Here is a 21,487-nt window from a genome sequence, read left to right as displayed (position 1 = left end):
AGTTGTGAGTTACAGTTATTTATTTGCACGTATTGATACCCATTCTCCAGGTAACAGCTTAACCAAGAGAGCACTACTCCTCTAATTCCATATCTTTGTAATTCTGTAATTCTTTGTTATTCTTCAATAATAAGTCATGGTCAAGGAATACCCCCACTGCATATTCTTATTTTTCTATTGCAGTTGATATTTCATCCACAAATTCCAGGAGTGCAAAGAAAGTTGTCCTATTAGATCTAAACCCATATTACTGTTCGTACAGTACATTATGTGATAAAGTCTTCTAATCTTTTATAGAATGTTTTTTTTTCCAGTATTTTAGAGAACTGAGAGTAAAGCAACAGGGCTGTAGTTAGAGAGTACATGTCTGTCTTCAGCTTTATATATATAGGTATGACTTTAGCTGTTTCAATTTTACTTGGAAATACACCAGTTTGTAGAGACTGATTACAAATATGTATAAGAGGTTTCACCACACAATTGATAATATTTTTAACAATGGACATATCAATTCCATTCCAGTCTGTAGACTTCTTATTCTTAAATGTTTTAACAATGTCAATAATTTCTTTTCCATCTGTTCCCCTTATAAACATGGATTTATTTACATTAATAGTTACTTTCCACATCATCTCTACCACTAGTCTTTGCAATCTCCTAAGCCAACCCACGACCAACACTGACAAAAAAGTCATGAAATTCATCTGCAACTAAATCCATATCAATAATAGTTGTATATTCTTTATCAGGAAATGATTTGGCTATCCTGTTTTTCCAGTTCCATTTTTAATAATATCATTCAATACTTTCCATGTGTTTTAATATTATTTCTATTGTCCTCAAACTTTACTGTAATAATATCTTTTGATGCTTCTCATAACACTTGTCAGTTTGTTTTTTATGTCTGGTATGGGTGTTCTAGTTCTTTTGTTCTTTTCTTTAAAAATTCTTAATATAACAATTTTTTCTTCTTCCATGCGTTTTGTATTACCTTAGTTAGCCATGGCTTTTCAGCAAATTTCTGTTTTAGTACTTTCTTTGTTAGGACAATTTTTTTTCACAGAGAGCAGTTGTTATGAACAAAAATATCTCATAGGCTTCATTTACATCTTCCACTTAGACTTTATTCCAATCTTGTTTCATTAGGTCTTCTTTAAAAGAGTTAATTACGTCTCGTGTTTTGTGTCTTTGTAAGTTTTAACGTTCTTGTTGGTCCTTGTACAGCTCTGAATGATTGCAAAGATGGGCAGATGGTCACTTGTGTCATCCGTTAGTAGTCCACGTACTACTTTCTTATTCATTATTCTTATCATTTGTGGAGTTGGATTTAACAAATCAATGTTGAAATCCCTGCAAACAAAAAACATTTCATTATTGTTTATGTCATCATACAACCCCAATAACTTATCCCTAAATGTATCAAAGCAAGATCCTTTTGTTCTATAGACACAGCTTATTAATATGTTTTTTGATTTCTCAATCTCAGTTTCTACAGTGATACATTTCATGACATTGTCTATAACAAGTGACATATTACTAACAGATTTACTTTTATACCCACCACCCTTTTTTTGGATCCTTTTAATAAAAAACATCTCATAACCCTCCATCTTGATCATAGCAGCTTGCTCATCATTAAGCCAAGTCTCAGAGATTGCTACTACTGTAAATTTCTTTGGTTATTTCTTTACCTTTGTGTGCTGCTGTCCCAGTAGTTGTCATCACTGGTACTTGTCCAATTTTGCACTCTCCCTGATGACCAGCATTTTTGCCTTCTCTGGTGACCCATTCAGTTTTATGAATAGCTTGCAGTTTGCTGTCCACATCCATTGGAGCTTTTTTTGTTTTCTCAAGAAGCGTGTCCTTCTGGCAATGCAAACGTTTTTCTTTGTTAGGTGCTCATTCACATAGACATTGGATCCATTGAGCTTTCTCTCTTGTCTGAGCAGTGCGTTTTTTTGTTTTCTGTTCACAAAGGGAATTATCAGGGCAGGTCTCTCCCTTTTTTTTCTGGGGAGAGGATGACACGCCTCGATATCGTTGCTGTCCACAGATATGCCTTTGTTATTAAAGAAATCAATCACCTGTTGCTCAAGGGAGTCCAGTTCAGGTACGGTGGGCTCTCCAACCTCCGCTACCGCAGCCCTCACATTTGACTTGGGCCTTGACTCCAACCCACCAACAATTAAGTCGTTCATGCAGGAGTACTGCTCCAAGTCTGCCATTCGGCACTCCAAGAGGACAATCTCAATCCTCAACTTCCTCATCTGGAGTCTTTTTTGGTGGCATTTTGTTTGCTTAGTGCAATGCATGCATGAAAGACCAAACAGAGTCACAGTATCAACACAGTAGCCACCAATATCAACACAGCTGGGCCAGGCTGGGCACAGCCAAGCTAAGCTAACTAGGCTAAGTAGGCTCACACGCATTGTTTGCTCAGATCCATGTTCTTGAATAGTCGTTGCAGTCCAGGCTTTGGTCAAAGCCAAAATATATCCAAATCCAAATAATCTGAGGTCCGAAATCCAAAATCAATTGTTTTGAGGAAAAAGACTGTCGAAAAGCCAAGAAATACAGAGATACAGATACACAGCAGCGCAGTGACACAGTGACTTCTGGGTATGAAAAAGTGTGTCAAGGTGTCGATAAATCCATCCAACCTTAACCAAGTGCTTTGAATAACCTAAGCTTAACCATTAAATGTTAATTAAGAAAGAGAAGATACTACTAAATTATGTTTCTTATAAATATATTTGTTAATGCAAATTCTATGTACAGTACCAGTGCTTTTGAGTGGTTCTGTATATGGACATATTTGTATTTTTAAGTCTGGGTTGTCTTCAGTGTAGACCGCAGTGTGGCACAAAGGTGTCAGCTATTGTTACCTGTCTGGTTGTTGGGACATATTGTCTGCAGGAGTGACTCCAATGTTTAACAACTAAGGGATGACAGTGATGCAGTCCACAAATGGAAAGGAACAAAGGAAAAGAGGAAAATAAGACAGAATGAGCTGACTGATTATCCTAAAGATGGAAATGAATGGGTGGGGGTGGATACTCTTTGTGTTACCTTGTGTGTGTGTGTGTTTGGAGAGGAGGGCGTGCTGGATAGATAAATGACATGGTATGTGACACTTTCAAATTTACAATTCTGACCCCTAACTCCCTTGGCTCGTCTCTTCCTCACAGAATGACACACACACACACACACACACACACACACAGCATGCATGCATTGTAAATCAGGTTTGATCTGTCAGAGAAGCGTGTCTTAGCTGTCAGTCGGCAGCGTTTGAGTGTCAGATGAGTGTTTTGAGTGTCAGGAGATGAGAAAATGTGTGTGTGTGTGTGTGTGTGTGTGTGTGTGTGTGTGTGTACATACTGGTTGTGTGTGCATGTTTGACTCCAGTTGCTTAACAGGCATCTGTCACTACTGAGGCTTCAGAGCTCCATTAGTGGGATCTTTAACAGACTCATTGTCTCCTGTGGGCTGTGCAGGGATGTCACGCTTTGTATCTGTCCAATTATCTGTTTTTATATGCATAAATTCAAATATCTCAGGATGTGGGTGTGTTTTACAGTAACTTAGAACTGTAATCAACTTAGAAAAGTTGATTACAGTAAATTGTTGTTAAAATGTGTTTAAAGGATAGGTTCACAATTTTTCAAGTCTGTTTTAAGATAATATTCAGGTGCCCATATATATGTTGAAAGAAATTTTGCTGTAATCATCCGTCCTGTTCAATCTAGCCATTAGAAGATCCCCTCCAAAATGCACTTAAAATGTAAGTGATGGGGGACAAATTCCACACTCCTCATTTTGAGCAAAAATGTATTTAAAAGTTTATCTGAATCTAATATGAGACTTCAGCAGTCTGAGTTAGTCAAATCAAGTGTATATCTTCCAGAGTTATAGTCTTCTTAGGTTAAACACTTAAAAGTGTTTTCCTCCTCAGCTTCAGTGGAAGGAGGATAGTAACAAAAAGAGGGAATTTGGCACTAAATGATTTTAACATTAAAAGATGTCCACTTGATTTTACTAATTTGGAAGGCTGAAGCTTCATGTTAGCTTCAGATAAACTTTTAAATAAATCTTTGGAGGCAGGGCTGTGGATTTTGTCTCCCATCACTTACACTGAAAGCACATTAGGAAGGGATCTCTTAATGGTCAGCATGAACAGGAGGAATGATTACAGCAAGTAAAACATTTTCAATGTTCATTTGGGCACCTGACTATTTATTTAAGACAGACTTGAAAAATAAAAAAAACTACCTGTCAGTGAATGTCTCTCATCTGAGACTATGACATGAAGATAACATGCACTTTTTTGAACACGTGCATTAAAATGTAAAAGTGGAGAAAGTAATAACTCCACCTTTGGAATATTCACTAAAGGCAAATTACATTTCAACTTGATGGGAAAATTGGTCAAAAGAGGGAGGAAGGTGTTATGAAGAGTAGCAGGAGAAGTAGGAGCAGGAGGAGAACCAAATGCAGGACGCAGCGGCCAGTACGAGCTGAAGAATGTCTCTTTTCAATAAAGATTCAGATGTGCAGGCATAGCAAAACAGAACTAGGCAGAGCAGAGAAGGGGATCCAACCAAGACTGAACTAAAAAACAGGACTTAAATTCAAACTGATCTAATGAAACAACAAAGAACTGGTGACAAGAGACAAAGGCAGGCTGGGAACTGAATGGCTGGGGAAAACACAGGGAGCAGGGCTAACGAGACTGAATGCAGGGCAGGTGTGAAAGGAAAAGCAAGCTGAGGAGGAATACTTGGAGGGAAACACAGAGCAAACACAAACTAAAAACCCAGAAAACACAATAAGTAGGCTCAAGAAAGTCTAAAATGTCAGCAGGCCAAATGCAACCACAAAAATAATCTGGTCATCAAACAAACATTTTCAGTCTTAACCAGGTGAAAGCAGAAAGATTTCAGATTTCACTTCAGTTCTGTATGCTCTTCCAATTGAGCACATGTATACGAACTAGACAATAAAATGTCTGGACAAAGGTTCAGTACAATGAGCAACAGTATCTCAAGGAGTCCTTTAATATAATCTGCAATATTTTATCTGTCCTTCCACTCAGTCCAGTTCAACAAACAGGGAAGTGTCTTTGTGGCCGTATCTTATTGTTTGTATACATGTTTGTATGTGTTTAATTGTTTTTTCTGTTGTTCCTGTGATAGCTCTGAAAGTGATGAAATACATATTTTATGTTGATTAAAGGAAATGTATGATTTCAAAGAAATTCCACATAATCAAAAAAGGGATAAAGAATAGCGCATTTGAATATCTGCAGTTTAAGAAATAAAATACAAGACGTTTCAGAAATTCTTAAAGAACAGAATTTACATATATTGGCAATCTCAGAAACATTTAGATTCAAAAATAAAGTTGTTTTTTTTTTATTGAACATAGCTGGGTATAAAATTTACTGACAAGATAGGAGTACAAATGGTGGTGGAGTAGCAATTTATGTTCAGAGCCAAATACCAGTAAGAGTTGGGGAGGATCTACGAAGTATAGGGGTTGACGTAATCAGGCTACAGGTTCAACTGCCTTGTCTAAAGCCAGTCTTTGTCGGGTGCTGTTATAGACCAGCAAATGCAACGATAACATATCTGAACCATGTATGTGAAATATTAGATAGGATATGTGATATAAATAATGAGATTTACTTCCTGGGTGACTTAAATAATAACACTAAATAATAAATAATAAATTGATTGGAATGCAAGGTCAGAAATAAGTTGCTTTCTCTTGCAGATACATGTAATTTGTTTTAAAGTTATTACAAAGCCAACAAGAATATGTTGCAGAGCTGATGGTTCATAATCATTGACTTGCATCTAATTTTCTACAAATGTCACAGAGTTGTGCTCAAAAGCAATATCAGTTCCAGTGGAGTGTAGTGATCATAATCTAATTGCAATTGGAATGTGAGGACTTCCAAACTCTTTTCCAAAGAAGTTCCAAAATCTGGTCAGAAAATGATATTACAGAGGATGTTTAAATATTTTAATGAAAATAATTACTATGATAAAGTAATCTGGCTTTAGATGTTTTCACTAACTTGTTAATGCCAATTAATGACAAACATGCCCCTGTAAGAAAGCAAACAGTGAGAAATGTTATGGCTCCAGGGCTGGATTAAGAACTCAAAGAATACATGGTGCAAAGAAAATGATCCAAGGCAGAAGCAACCAAATCAGATGATGCATTACAATGGAGTATATATTGTAAATGAAGGAATTATGTAACAAAATTGAACAAAAAGGAAACAAAAGTATTTACTATCAAAACAGAATTTAAGATGACAGAAAAATATGGAATGCACTCAGTGAATTAATCGGAGGAGGAGTTAGACCAACACCATCCTCTTTGGAAGCAGATGGAAAAATTCTTACTAAAACATTGGATATTGATAATTATTTAAGATATTATTTCAGTAATAAAATTCAGGAATTGCATGATGGTATGGATCTCAGACATGAAGAAGAAGGGCTTTCTAGCGGGTTGATAAAAGATAGAATAATGAGTAATAAATCATGTAAGTTTAAAGCTGAAAAAGGTTGTATTTCTACAATAAAGAAACTATTAGGAACGAGTAAGGAAAAGCCTTGAGGTGTTTATAACCTTGATGTGAAGCTACTGAAACCTGTAGCAGAATTGACTGCTCTGCCTGTTATCTTACATTATTAATTTAAGTTTAGAAAAATGTGTTTGTCCTTCAGAATGGAAAATAGCCAAGATTGTTCCACTAACCAGGTAAAAATAGTCAAAGGGGCACCCTACAAATACAGCATTAACTCAGATGAGAGATGCCTGGGTGAAAGAAAGCGATGAGAAAAAAGTTGTTGATGCTGTATTGTTGGATTTGAGTTCAGCTTTTGATATACTTGATCATAAGTTGATATTGAATAAGATGAACTGTTATGACTTTTAAGCATCTGCTGCTGCATGGATCAAAAGTTATCTCACCAACAGGAAATATACTGTACATTTTAATGGTAGTTATTCTGAGGTAAGAGCAGTGAGTTGTGGAGTACCTCAAGGAGGTTGTTTAGGGCCACATTTGTTTTCCAATTTTTACAAATAATTTACCTCTAATTCTGAATTATGCCACCATTGCGATGTATACAGATTATCCCACAATATATACATCAGCACACACACTTGGAGAGCTTGGTAGGGTTTTCAATGAGGAATTAAATTAATAGAAGAAATGGGTAACAGTAAATAAATTGTTTCTTAATGTAGAAAAGACAAAATGTATGGTATTTGGTTCAAAATATTCATTAAAAGTCGTACCAATTTTACTATACTATATAACTATAGGAGATATAGTTAATGAACAAGTAACAGACGCAAAGTTATTAAGGATCACTGTTGATAGTGAAATGTCTTGGAACAGCCAAATTGATCAAATGGTGGTAAAAATGGGCAGAGGCATGACTGCTATAAAACACTGTAAAAAATTCATGCCTAGCTATTTAACCAAATGATTAGTGCAAGCATTATTGTTATCACAGTTAGATTATTGTTCAGTGATTTGGTCCAACACAACAGAAATTAATTTGAACAGGATACAGGTAGCTCAGAACAAAGCAGCTCACATTGCTCTTCACTGCCCATATCGAACAAGAGTAAGTACAATGAATAATCGTTTGGCTTGGTTAAGTGTAAGAAGCGGGTTGCATTATTCTCTAGTTTGCTTTATTAGAAATATTATCATAAGTAAAACCCCAGAAATACTTCTGGAATTACCCCAGAAATACTTCTGGAAATACTTAGTATCATTTTTTTCAGACAGACATCATTATTCTACTTGGCAATCAATCATATGTATTAGGCTTTGATTTGGTGTTGGTTGTTGTGTTTCTTAGTGGTTATATTATGTATTGTGAGTCTTATTGTGAGTATGAATGTTACGGATGTGCATTGATGTATTCTCTGTTATTGAAGTACTGTTGAAAATACTTATGGGGACCCCAGGAAGAGTAGATACTGTCACATACAGTAGCAAATGGGATCTAAACAAACAAACAAACAAACAACTGCTTTTACTTTTCATACTCAAGTTACAATAATTAAGAGTCTCCTCTTAAGGCTCATTGATTTCATTTTCAGCAATATTCACTAAAAATATCTAGATTTTTAAAACTTCAAACTTTCATCTGCATTTTATGCCACTCATCCAGAAGTTGTTATGCATCCTGCTGAAAGTAGAAGCATTCCACTCTCTGGGGCCTCTTTTGTATGAAATAACAACAATTTTTGCTATTTCCTCCCATTTTCATTTTCATTTTCATACAGAATGCATTTGACCCATCCGTATCAGTTGTGCTAGTGGCTATCATTGGTCACTTTAGATGTCTTCACTGGCTTATCAAATATTAACATCACAGCAATTACCCAGCCTTTCTTGACTTAGCAAAGCTTCTTGGTTGGGATTATTTATTATCGCTGCCACTGCTAGCCTCCTTCCTTTTGGGAAAATTACTTAGTGCTACCATTAACTACTGTCTACTAGTTGTAGATTGTCTGCTCGGTTGGTAGGTGTTTCTCTCTTCTCTTCACACACTTGTTAATCAAACTATATACCCAGTATATAGTGAAGTCTGTTCTTTAGATATTTCTTCTCTGTTGTTTCTTTTCTTCATCTGTTCAGCTGTGGTGGCTATCACGGTTCATGCTATTACCCACTTCTTCTTCTGTTTATTCCAAACAAGCCTGTGGCTGCTGATGAAAATGCACAATGAATCATCCTCCTGTGTAATTACAGGAAATATTGCAGATTATTCATTTTGAATATACGACAGATAAATATAAATGTGACCATGCATACATGAATAGTTGAAATATGAGTTCCTATTTTGTTTGCCTGCTGTTGCTGTCTATTTAAGTGTTCTACAGTAGCACTTTATCTTGAATTCTTCCCTCCACTCTCTTCTCCCCTCTTGTCCTTCCATCTTTCCCCTCTGTTATCTCCACTTTGTCTCCACTCTTTGTCCTCGAACCACCTATCTCCTTGTTTCTCCTCTACTGCCTCCCTCTATCTGCAATTTCAACATCTCTCAGTTTCTGAATCTGCCACTATATTTGTGTTAAAAATTAATATCCCCTTTATTTTTTTGTCTTCTCTTCCTTGATTTCTTCATCTCTCTGACAGACACGAAAGCAACGGCACAAAGCTTTGCTGTCATTTAGTGAAGGCTGATGAAGAAGAACAGGTTATAATTCTATGCTGACACTTACACGCATTCACGCGCATACACGCAAACACAAACACACGCACTTTTGATTCATGCCATCAATTATATCAATCACATATTAAACAGCAAGTGTTATCTTAGTGCTTAATTACCAATTAACAATGAATGATTAATTGACACTTTACAGCACACAGCTAATAGAAAATGGGGACAGAGACAGCGAGAACAACTTAAGGAAACATGAAAATTAGAAAGGATTTATGCTTGTTGATCTGTGTGTGTGTTTCTACTATAGTTTAATTTACTTTTGTTTGTGTGTCTTGTACTGTCCATGTGCTTCACATGTGTGCACGTGTGCCTGTCTTCATGTGTCTGATTGAGTGTGAGCTTATAATCAGTTGTATTGGGTTTGTAGCATCAGTGTGACTCCCCACCTTCATGGAGATTTATCATTCCAGCATTGTGAACGCTGTCACGTTTTATCTAAGCACGCCTGCTCCATTAATTGAGATGGGAGCGAGGACAGCTTTTCATGTCATTAGGAAAACATGATACAGCAATGATTTAAGACTTCTTTGGAATTGTTCTTAATGCATTCAAAACCTAACAATGCACAGCTACTACATATTAAGGAGATGGCATTACATTACGTATTTTAAACTAAGGTGGGGAAATTGACAACACACTGATTTATTAAGCCAAAGGTGGCTTATTGGACATGCAGTGCTATAGCTCAATTAACAGGCTGACTTCTTAAACCTTCTCTTTCTTTTACAAGGATCTCTTTCAGTGATTTATTTCATCATGAAGACATATGCTGTCTATATGTCTAAACATCCAACTGACAACAAAACAGTATGTGGTAGCCATGGTAAAGGTTATTTCACCCATGCAGCCCCAGGATTTGCACTGCATGTCTCCAGCATCTGTGCAGGTAATAATGTACAAACTGTGGAAGTCATGCAGCAAGCAAAAAGGGCATAAAAGAGCTTCTGTGATAGATGAATTTGTAAGTGCAGTGTTGTGTGTGTGGTATGGGAAACTTAACATTACTGCAGTGGCGGTAGATTATTTGAATCACACACTAATTGGGTTGCCGTGTTAAGAGCACTTTGATGCTGAATGCGAGTGCATTTTGCAACTATATGGAGCAGTGTAGCATTGTAATATTTCTGTGTGGCGCATATATTTACATATTCCTTCATGGATTTAGGATTGAGCTGAAATTGAGCCCAGGAGTTTCTGCCTCTGGTGAATTTAATTTGTTATGACACTTTTCCCGCTGTAGAAGACTGAATTATCTTGTGTGTGCGCCTGCCCACTTGCACAGTCACCCTTGGAGACACTCCTCAAAGCAACAACTCATTTTCAGTCTTTAAATACGCTGAAAGTCAGATAGACTTGGTTGTGCATGCTACTCACACTCACATACACATACACAAGCACCTCTATCTATCTGGAAACAGGGCAGGTATGTGAGAGCGGAGTGTAGTGAGAAGCTCTCCCCCTCCCACTCTGCAGGAGATAACACACTCTCCTTTAGACTGTCTCAAGGACTCTAAAAGAGTGAGACTGCAGAGAGAAAGAGAACAACACTAAACTAAAATGTGTCTGTTGCAGATATCTCTCTTGTGATTACACACTGAACAGTTTATAGTAATTTCTGGTCATTTTAACATGCACTTGAATACACAGGAGGGTTTAGATAAGGTTCAAAGAAACTAGCTGCTGTGGTATCTACAAACATTTGTTGTGTCACGCTGAGGCTTAAGACTTAACTTTAAATTCTAAGCAATAGCTTGTCTTGTGCAACACTGCTTCAGCAGCAGTGTCATACTGCTAATAAGGACAACCAGGTTAATATAATGCACTTTTGCCCTCTTGGAGTTTTCTCCAAGGGGGCACATTTTAATGGCCTGGTTTTCGTTTCATTAAGCAGTGTCCTTACCTGTAATACTACATATGTTACTTATTCTGATAGTGGAAAAGGCAGAGCGGCAAAAGAAGGGGGAAGAGACAGGCACTTGGCCCAGCAGAGGTCCATGTGTAGATCCAGATGCTGAGGATTTAACCACTTGACTATCTGCGCACACCACCACAGGTCTTGTTTCTATGAAAAGGATTGACCTCTCTTTTTCTTTTCTCTCTCTCATGCTGTCTCCATCGTCATCTCTCTCTCCTAGGTCCTGTGCACAAACTGCTAAACTGTCAGGGCACACACAACCTTCTCAACTGCAGAGTCAAAAACAAGCCAGAGAGAGAACATATTCACTCTTACTGTCCCAGTGCTCAATCCATAGCTGGCTAGAAAGTGAATACTAAATCCAATAGCAGGTAGAGAATCATTCTTTTTTGGGGTAGGAATCTTAGGAAATTTAGGAACCAAGATGATTCTTTGATTCTTGGAATTTGATTCCAAACCAGGTCTTGAAATAAAGCTCAATAATGCTCAAACCTGTTTCATCTGCAAGTGAAAAATGTTCCCTTTTGTCTCAGTGTTGTATTATTCAAATTCATTATTCACTTTAAGCTGTGCTAATATTTTTATAGTTACTATGACAAAGTGTAATGTATAAGGATTTATGTATAGTCATAAAACCACAGACAATTATTATTTGAGCTTTTTAGTGTCTTTCAGCTCATTGTTTTGGTTTGACAGCCTGGAATTTAGCTGTTTTGATTCACACTCACAGCTCTCATCAATCAGCTATTTTCAGCAAAAAAAAGCTCTGATAAACAGACTGTGCACTACCTGCCCAACCCCAAACAGTAGACAGACTTAGTTGGTGGTGAATGTAGTGAACATACTTGAGCATTTAGCATCTCAAGAGACAGATATTTTCCTCAGGAGTTGATGGAGACTAAAAACTGAGCAAGAAGGTGTGAAGTTGAAATGAATATTGGACTTACATTCACTAGGTAGCCAAAAGCAAGACTCCATGTGAATGATGATGTTGCTCCATGTTGGCTGGATGTGTAGATAAGAAGCTGTTTACTAACACATTCACCATTATCAACGCATAGGAAATGATGGCAATATTGTGTTTAAAACAAAGCACACACGTGTGAAAGCACAAACATGAATAGAAACGTGCTCCAAATCAAGAAATGCTACAAATACTAAAACACATACTAAAAGAAAAAAGCTACAAAACCAATTGCTACACTAGAAGTGCTCCAGGATACTAGGGGGAACCTCAAGAACCTTAAAAAACAAACAAATCAAAAGAACAGCTATACTCAAACAGTTCTTTGCTTTCTTCACACAATTAGTTCAACATTTAGTTTAACTGCCAGTCAACAAACCAATTAAGCAAGTAATCCCTGCATTAGTCCACAGTGCAATAAACTGAAAGCCTGAAAATGGCTGCCTCTTTCTTCCTCAGGAGATTTTGAAATTCAAAATGAGTCCAATTGCTTACCTTCATTAAAGATCAGGCTGATTGATAAACCTTAATGTTATTAATGTAGAATCATTTTTTTGGAAATTTGTGTATTGATTCAGAATTTTCTTTTAACTTTCAAGATAAGAATTGTAGTTCTTATGTGAATTTAATTTCCCACACCCTTATTATTTCTGCCTTAGTGTTACCATCACTCACCTGCTACTTTTCTTGTGTCTCTCTTTCTCTGTCACTCGCTCACTCAAACCTATCTTCATAAACATCTATGAATCCATACAATCAAATGAAAATGAAAAAATGAAAACACAAAGATATGAAGCGAAAAACACACACACACACACACACACACACACACACGCACACGCACACGCACACGCACACGCACACGCACACGCACACACTCCCTGCATGGATTTAATTGTCTCTGTGTTTGTAATTATGGCTCTGCAGGAAGTAGAACGGAGCACCTGGGTGCCCTGCAGTGGAATACACTCTGAATGAACTCTGTATGTAAAAACCTTTCTAAGTAGGAAATAAAGGTTGAACTACTCTTGTGCCCGGACAGTTAAAATCTAATTCAAATACCAGGACAAACTGTATTTCAAATATATATGCTTACCATAATGGCCCATTTTTATTCTGACAGTTATTTACTCATATTCTGCACAGTAACAGTGACAGTGACATTCACATTACACATAATTAACAAAATGGTTTTACACTGGTACTTATTTGTTTTTGCTTTTGCCTCATGTATTCAGTACACCAGAGTGGAAGGCAATTTACACATAAAAATGAAAAAGTCTGTTCATTGCCGTCTGTAACTAATATATACAGTAATTTTCACCCTTGTTATCCTCCATATTGTTGTCAAGAATTGTAGTCTCCCTTTAGTTTTTTGTTATTCCCATTTGCCTTTTCACTTATTCTCTCACTTACCCATTTCATGGGGGAAAAACAGGTATTCCTAATGTTTTCAATTTTTACTCTTGCACTTTGACTGTTTGGGCAGTGTGGGTTTTCCACCATTTGCAAACATTGTGAGGAAACCCAAGACCAGGTGAAATGATTACTGTAACTTATGAATTTTTATATTATCTATATTTATACAGAAACATTAGGAATATGTATAATAAAGGAAGAAATGCAAGACAAGAAAGGTTCCTTGCAACCAAATAATTTCAGATCAGAGCCAACATATTCCAACATACAGTATGTAATTTTTATATACTTTTATATAATATGCTTACATATTAAAAATCATTAAAAAAAAAGTCATTCTGTATATGCATGTTTTATTCCATAGTTTGCATCATGTTGTTCTTTTCTTTTCTTACCTAATTGTAATTGTCCATATGATTCTCTAAATTTGGTGGTTTCAATACATATGAAGCATTTCAAGGATCCCAAAAGCAACTCATTCACTTTGGTATGAAAGTTCATTTCTGATTTTGAAAACACAGACGTTGGCAATCTTGATTTAAGGTCCACTTATTAGGTTTTTCTGGACCTTTCAGCCACATCCCACAGTCTTCATCAGTGGATGTAGTTTGCCTAGTTACTGTGTGTAATGCATGTATATGAAGTACTGAAGTTCTCTGAAACTCAAACTCATTCATTAATTCATTCGTGTTTTCATTTCTTAATTTATTTCTTCTATCTCTTAATTTTCACCTGGCTGCTGTTGCAGTATGTTCTGGTAACACTGTTTACGCATCACAATGGACCACAAATTAATGAAAAGATCCATGTTCTTTAGAGTTTTCTCAGGCGTTTTTCCTTTTCTGCAGTTTTAAGGATGACTGACCCTCTTGGTTATTGGTTATATGTTGGTTATTTATGTTGCAAATTCTTCAAAAAACCACTTTACATCTTGGTGATTTTCTTTTTAGTATCCTTGTGTTTCATTTACTTTGACGCTGCTTTGCATTACAATGTTTTATTTCACTGCTGAATAGCTGCAGATCTTGGTAGCTTTGCTCTCTGTAAAGGAAAGCATGATCATGATGATACACAAAAACACATTCCAAGAGAGTAATTGACAGGTGTGGAGTTATTGATTTAGTAAATCAATAACTATACATGAAGCTGTCTTATTTACAGCAATTTGATTGTTTTCTAGCACCTACCAGGGGACTGGATTTGAACAATAACAGACAGTGTAGATAACCAGTTGTTTCAGATTTGGTTGTTCATTATCAGGTGTTGTCAGATCCTCATATGACATGATGCATGTTAGCAAATCCTTTCATTAGCTGTGTTCACATTGGACTGGAGATGTACAGTTTAGCACTTTCCTATACTGAGCAGTAACTCTAAGACACTTCTAAGTACATCACTCTTCATGCAGACCTTTTAAAGTCCTCAGTGTGGAGGCTCACTTGAAAAGCCACTTGGACTCTGGCTAAAGTGAAATCAGTCAAGAGGAAGCCAGCTTACTTGTTTGTGGACTGCAGTCTCCCAGTATGGCGCTACAGGTGTGAGCATGTGTGTGTGTGTTTGATATTTGCCAAGATACAATTCCCAAGAGAGGGGGAAGGAGAGAGAGAGAAAGTAGGGAGACAGAGAGAAACCTGAAGTCAGGCTGGAGAAGTGAAACAGCACAGCCCACAGTTGGAACTAATAAGTTCCACCTCTGCATGGTACCTGTCTGTATGTATTTTTCAGCTGAGCAGCACTCCACTCAACCATGTCAGCCTGAACATGGCTGAAATTTGTTTCCAGTCAAAAGTCCTTCCCATTTACAGTTTTTTTTTTTTTAGTGCTGCATTACAAATGCATTTAAATAATTTCTGACAGCAAAAAACATGCAGCTGCAAAAAAAAACATTCATGTATAACATTATGAATATACTGCACTCGGTCATATTTAGTTATGAAAATACTCTACAGTTGCAGTTGGAATATACTGTAATAAGATGCTCCATTAGTTTGTCAGTGCTACTGGCAATATGTAGCAGAGGAGTGAGAGGTATAAACTGCTGGTAATTGAATACCGGGATCCCAGTGGGAAGATGAAGGGTAGCCATGCTATTAGACAGAATTAGCCACCCTCTCCCACAGGAGCACACGTTTAGACTCTGCACACACAAGTGCCTGTGTGTATGTGTGAATATACAGAGGACCTGCATTTGTAGATGTGTGTATGAGTCCATTTGTACTTCCATGCAGGTACAATATTTGTCAGGCTAAAACCCATTACATTAAGAGACTTAAATTTCATACCTTCAACTTCATTTTCCCATTGCTGTTCATGAATAACCTATGAAGGATTAATAAACATTCATAAATTAAAGGATTGGGTTTCCATGGAAAGAGCTGAAGTTAGATCCAAGGTTGTGTGTATGCAAATAGAGGGTGAGGCAGGTGAGTCAAAGAGCAGAGAAAAAATGAAATACTTTTGAAAACAGAGAATGTTAAATGTCAAAGATAAATATAGAGATTACAGATGAGAGGGATGTGCGTCTGAGGGAGGAAAAGATAGAGGGAGGCATGAAGCCAAAGCTAGTTTGGCGGGAGCTAAATGATTGCATTATTCAAATCCAGTCAGGTGATTCCCCCTGCATCTGCGTCACTCAGTGCCAAATACTAATGGATAGGTGTGTGTGTGTGTGTGTGTATGTGTGTGTATGTGTGTGTTTGTGTCTATGCTGGCACATTTTAAAGAAGCTGAAATAGGTTGTCTATTACTTTCAGTATTAAAAGCATATAATTAGATTTAGCAGAAGGACATTACAAGCTGTTATAACTAAGGATGGATGGATGGATGAATAGGTGGATTACATATTTGGATGGACACCCGAATGGAGGATTTGATGGACATATTGTATGACTGGGCTATCGAGAGTAATCATTATGTATATAAATGAACAACTGTAGAGGACTGAAATTGATTTATAAGTATGACTGTGGTCAGGCTAACACTTGTCCTTAGAAATACAATATTCACTGCAGTTGTTAAACCTGTAAACACACTCCATCAGTCCATTCGATATGTGTGTCCTTTGTTGAGCTTGTCTTCATTGTATTTTTTTAATCACAACGGATGTTAATGAGTTGGTTTTATCAGTTTGACTGATTTGCATGGGTCTTTCCAGTGTAAAGGAGAGTTCTAGTCACATGTTAATCCCATTTCCTACTTTGCCTACTTTTCTCCTTCCTCAAAATTCCTGCAAACTTGATATTACCAGAGAAGCAGTCATCTTAACCTGTGATTCCCCTCCATAATACATATTATTTCAGCTCCAAACAATATCAAAGCCAATTTTTTTGAGATGCAAAGTCAATGTTGTGTAGCGTGCATCTACAACATTTCAGCTAAACGTTTTGCTTAATAAAGCATAAAAACTCCATCATTTTGTGAATCAAAAGTAGGGAGAACCCGACGCAGGCGGCACAACTGGCAAGTGATGAGAGGATTTGCATGAAAATCAGCTGTCTGTCTCCAGTAGATGTATCTGTATTTCTATCTTCTGCACACAGTATACATGAATTATGTTAACTGAACACTGGGCTGGACATTGTTAACCCCCTTGCCTACTTTTTAAAAAATCTGTGCTAAAAAAAAATTTATGTAGCTTATCAAATAGAAAAACATCTGAGTGAGATGCTGAACTAGAACTTGAAGGATTATTTAGGTTCTTGGAACTGCATTTTTACACCTGACTATGTTTTTAAAGGAGCATGCTTTACTACCAGTAAGGTGATTTTCAGGAGATGGAAAATATGGGCTTCTGAACACCAAAAATATTTTACTATATTTTACGTATTGATAAAGCTATGACCCAAGGTGTGGATTTCATGACTAAATAGCTGTTATATAAACAAAGTGGCAGATATTTTTGATTGTGAGGATGAAGTAATTTTTCAAGGGGTTTTTTCTGTTCAGTTTTTCTTAACTATATGGTGGTCTCAGCTTTGATTTAAAAGCTGTTCATTCATTCATTTTGCTTCCAATTTTCATGGCACATTTAACATCATTTGCATTTTCATGTTACATTTAAATTTCACACACTGTGCATTTACTCCCCTCTGAAATCTTGCTGGAGGAAGGATGATGTACCATTTAAAGTGTATTCTTTATGTTCAGTTGTAAATGTATTTGACTGATCCCATAAATAAGTTTCTTATATGCTTTAGAGCTTTAAACAATCTCAGGCAGATGTTTAGTAATGGCCTAAATTTAAAAATGTCATTTTTTATTTTATTTTTATTTTTAATTGAGCTACTGTTTGAACAAAAGCACAAGAGGTGGAGTTTTAACAGATAGGTTTGGATTTTTTCAAATCTGTCTTAAAGTTAGAGCTGCTATAAATGATCCTATTATCATTTTTAGGGTAACATATCCTAATAGCATCAAAATCCTCTTTTCACATAATGAAGCCAGCAAAAAGTGATTTTAACTCCAAAACAGTTACAGGGACACTTTAAAGGAATCCACCAAAAAAATGATAACCTTAGTAATCAGTCATGAAACCTTTAGACAATAAAATCTTCAGTCACATCCTTTGCTGAGAAGGAAGCATTTAAATGTGGAAGACATAATTAGAAAGACATGTTTTAAAATCATCATTAGAACTCTTTATTCATTTACTGGCTACTCTGATGTATTTTTTTAAGTGTGAAAGTAGCCAGTGAGAGAGCTGGGGCTGGAGCTTAATTTTTTGCTAATGGACAATGAATCAGCCAGAAGCATATAATAAGATAATTTTGAGAAAGTGTTTGATTTTATAATTCTGCTGTAAAAATACTGTTTGGGACAAATTCAGCAACTTGATACCTCAGACTTACATCATACTTTGATAAGTGTTTGCGGCTGTCTTGGTGTTGTTGTTATGAATATCTCCAATCAACTTTTTTCAGTGACAAGAGAAAGTTTTGATGAATTATATGTGTGAAATCTTTTTCATATTGCTTTCTAGCGTTATACTTCTTTTAAATTCTCCTAAATGGTTGAGCAGCCAATAGCAGTGCTGGAGTAGGAAAAAAAATCTCTAAACTGACAACATGCTGAGCAGTGTTTTGAGATATTCAGAGCAAACATAATAGACAGCCAACATGTCAAATTAATTCCATTGTTGTTTTTTAAAAAACAATCAAAAAGCAGGAAGCCCTTTGTTGAAACCACTGTTGTTTTACGTGATCAGATTTTCTCTTACCTGTTTTAGTTATGGTTGTTTAATAACCAAGTCACAAGAGACCAATTTTATGTATATATTTTCATCACAAACTGGAAAGAGTTGGATGATTACGCAGTCCGTTTCTCAAACGGGAACTGAAGCAGATGACACAGCTATAATTTGGTCTCTCAGATGCTCCATCGACAGTCTCAGCACACACTCTGCCTCTCTGTCACTAATGGAGAGTCACGACTTCTCAAGTTGAAGAAATATGCAAGCACACACTGACACACACCCATGCACACAAACACACACACATAACTTTTGCGTCTGTTTAAGCCTTCTGAATTAGAGGGCTTTCATACACACACGCGTGTGCGCACACACACACACACAGATAACACCCATACATAAACACAAACGCAGACATAAATTTAAAAGACTCAGAATCATGAAACCACATAATGAATAGTAATCATATGCATTTCCATAACGCAAAACATAATCCCTGATGAAAATTCAGACGAAGAAATGAATTATAGAAGGGAAAAACAGCCAAGCACCAAAACAAGTGCAATAATGTAATGAATGATAATGTGAGGGAAAATGACAAGACATCAGCAGTTAGAGGTGATAGTGGTGCTCGAGGGTGAAAGGGGTGGAGGTGCAAGTATGCCTTTGCCCCCCATTTATGCCTATATGTATCATAAAAATACAAATAGACAGTATGCCTTTAAATGTTCATCTGCATGCGTAGGTGGGTGGGTGTGTGTCTGTGTGTGTGTGTGTGTGTGTGTGTGCGTGCGTGTCTGTAATCTAACGGTTTATGCAGTGAAGTTAGAGCTTATTAAAGGGAGTGTAAAGCAGAGAGAGTGTAATTACCAAACATAAATGAGAAGCTCTCACCCAATGCATTAAATTACCCTGAGAGAGGAATGCCAGCTGATAATTGGACTTTCTCATCTTAGTGTGTGTGTGTGTGTGTGTGTGTGTGTGAAAGAGTGAGAGTGAGAGACGGAGTGTGTGCGGACACGCGTAAGTCTGTACATGTGGACGTGAGGACAAATACCATCTTAAGTTAAAAGATGTTGTACAATTTTGTACTTGCATCTGAATGTGTGAGAGATTGTGTGTGAGTGTGTATCCAGTGTCCTTCCTCTTTGGGAGAAATTGTTGTTGCTAGTCCTCTTGTACACTTCCAGGGTTTATCACCCTGGAAGTGTACAAGAGGACTATTGATGCTCCAGTTGTGACAAACCATGGTTTATGCATGTGACTTTGTGTGTATGTGTGTGTGTGTGTGTGTGTGTGTGTGTGTGTGTGTGTGTGAGTGTGTGTGCGTGTGTGTGTGCATTTCTGTGCATAAACCCAAACATGTATATGTGTATTTGTGCCTTACACAGAATTTTCCTTTGTGTCTGTGTTTTCCGTGTAAGAGACGATTGTGTATTGGTGTTAGTGTGTCAGCGGAAATGAGAGCTTGTGTGTCCCAGGATTGTTTATGATTTAGACTGATAGTCTTTCGATATATGTGAGACCCGGTATAAATTTAGCCATGTGGGTGGTTATGTGTGGTCGTAGATATGTATACAGAATTTGTGTGTTCATGTGTGTGTGTTTCTCCATCTTGTGTGTCCCTGAGTGCATTTCTCTCCTCCTACTCCCCTCTCTTTCCTCTGCACTGTCCTTGCAGTGTCCTTCTCTCTGCTTCCCTCTACTCTCTTGCCATCTCCATCTCCTGGCCTTGCTCTCTCTATCTCTCCATGTCTTCTATCTTTACCCTTCCTCCTCCCCCCCTTCCCCCCTTCACACACACAAACACACACACCCCCTCATCTCTCTTCCTCTTCACATTTCAGTCCTTCCTTCCCCTCGCTCCCTCTTTCTCTCTAACTTTCTGCACCAGGGGAATAACATGCTTCAGAGCTTTCAAATGGAGACAGAGAGTGTAACTCCAATCAGAACTGAACCAGACCTTTTAAATAAACACAGCAGCGATGTTATCACACACGTGCATGCACAGAAACACTAACGCAAAGTCTCACGGTCAAATGGACACACGTGTGCATATGTACGCGCACATACAGAGAGTTCTGAAAAATCAGCTGCATGTGAACCTGGAGAAAAAAAAAAAATCACCTTAAAATGCTAGAGCACGGGGCAGATGCCAGTACAGAGGGATACAGATGAAACAAGCTGTCAGGGAAGAAAACTTGCAGCAGATTAGAAGAGAAAGACAAAAGAGAGGGAGCAGTGGGCAAAGCAAACAGAGGCAGAAGCAGAGGTAAAGGCTTGCTGGAGTTGAGAATATAAAGAGAAATAAAACAAGGTAAACACTCTTAACCAGACTGACCAACGTACGAAGACAGAAACACCACAGAGGCAGTGGAATGGGGATAAATGGGATAGAAAGATGGGCATTAAAGTAGACAGCACACAGAGCAGAATAACAGACCGACAGAGGGATAAACTGACAGAGACACAGCAAAGGGGTTAGTTTGTTAAATGGGTCTGCTTGATAATTGTATTCTGTGACAGCTGACAGTAGCGCCACTTAATTAAAGCCAAGCAGGAAATTACTATTTATAGAGGCTCCATCCCATCAGCACTAAATGACATGGTGTTTTATTTCCCTGCAACCGACTGGCTGCAAAACGCTGACTTTATTTAATTCGATAAGTGTGTGTTTGGAGGGGAGGGGATGAGGGTGGTGTGCATAAATGTGTGTGGGGGGGGTCTGT

At 37.3% G+C, this 21,487-nt stretch overlaps 1 long non-coding RNA gene across 1 annotated transcript; it reads right to left on the bottom strand.

Annotated features, from left to right (window-relative positions):
- Positions 1–1,103: 1,103 nt before the first annotated feature.
- Positions 1,104–3,887, bottom strand: LOC137180557 (uncharacterized). The gene is made up of 2 exons (XR_010927997.1): positions 1,692–3,887; positions 1,104–1,350 (listed from the first exon to the last, which is right to left on the bottom strand). It is a non-coding gene; the product is annotated as an uncharacterized lncRNA (long non-coding RNA).
- Positions 3,888–21,487: the final 17,600 nt, after the last annotated feature.

Source organism: Thunnus thynnus, chromosome 3 (assembly GCF_963924715.1).
Source record: "Thunnus thynnus chromosome 3, fThuThy2.1, whole genome shotgun sequence".
Classification (NCBI taxonomy): Eukaryota; Metazoa; Chordata; class Actinopteri; order Scombriformes; family Scombridae; genus Thunnus; species Thunnus thynnus.
Note: the sequence above shows the minus strand (reverse complement) of the source record. Positions and strands in the feature narration are given on the sequence as shown.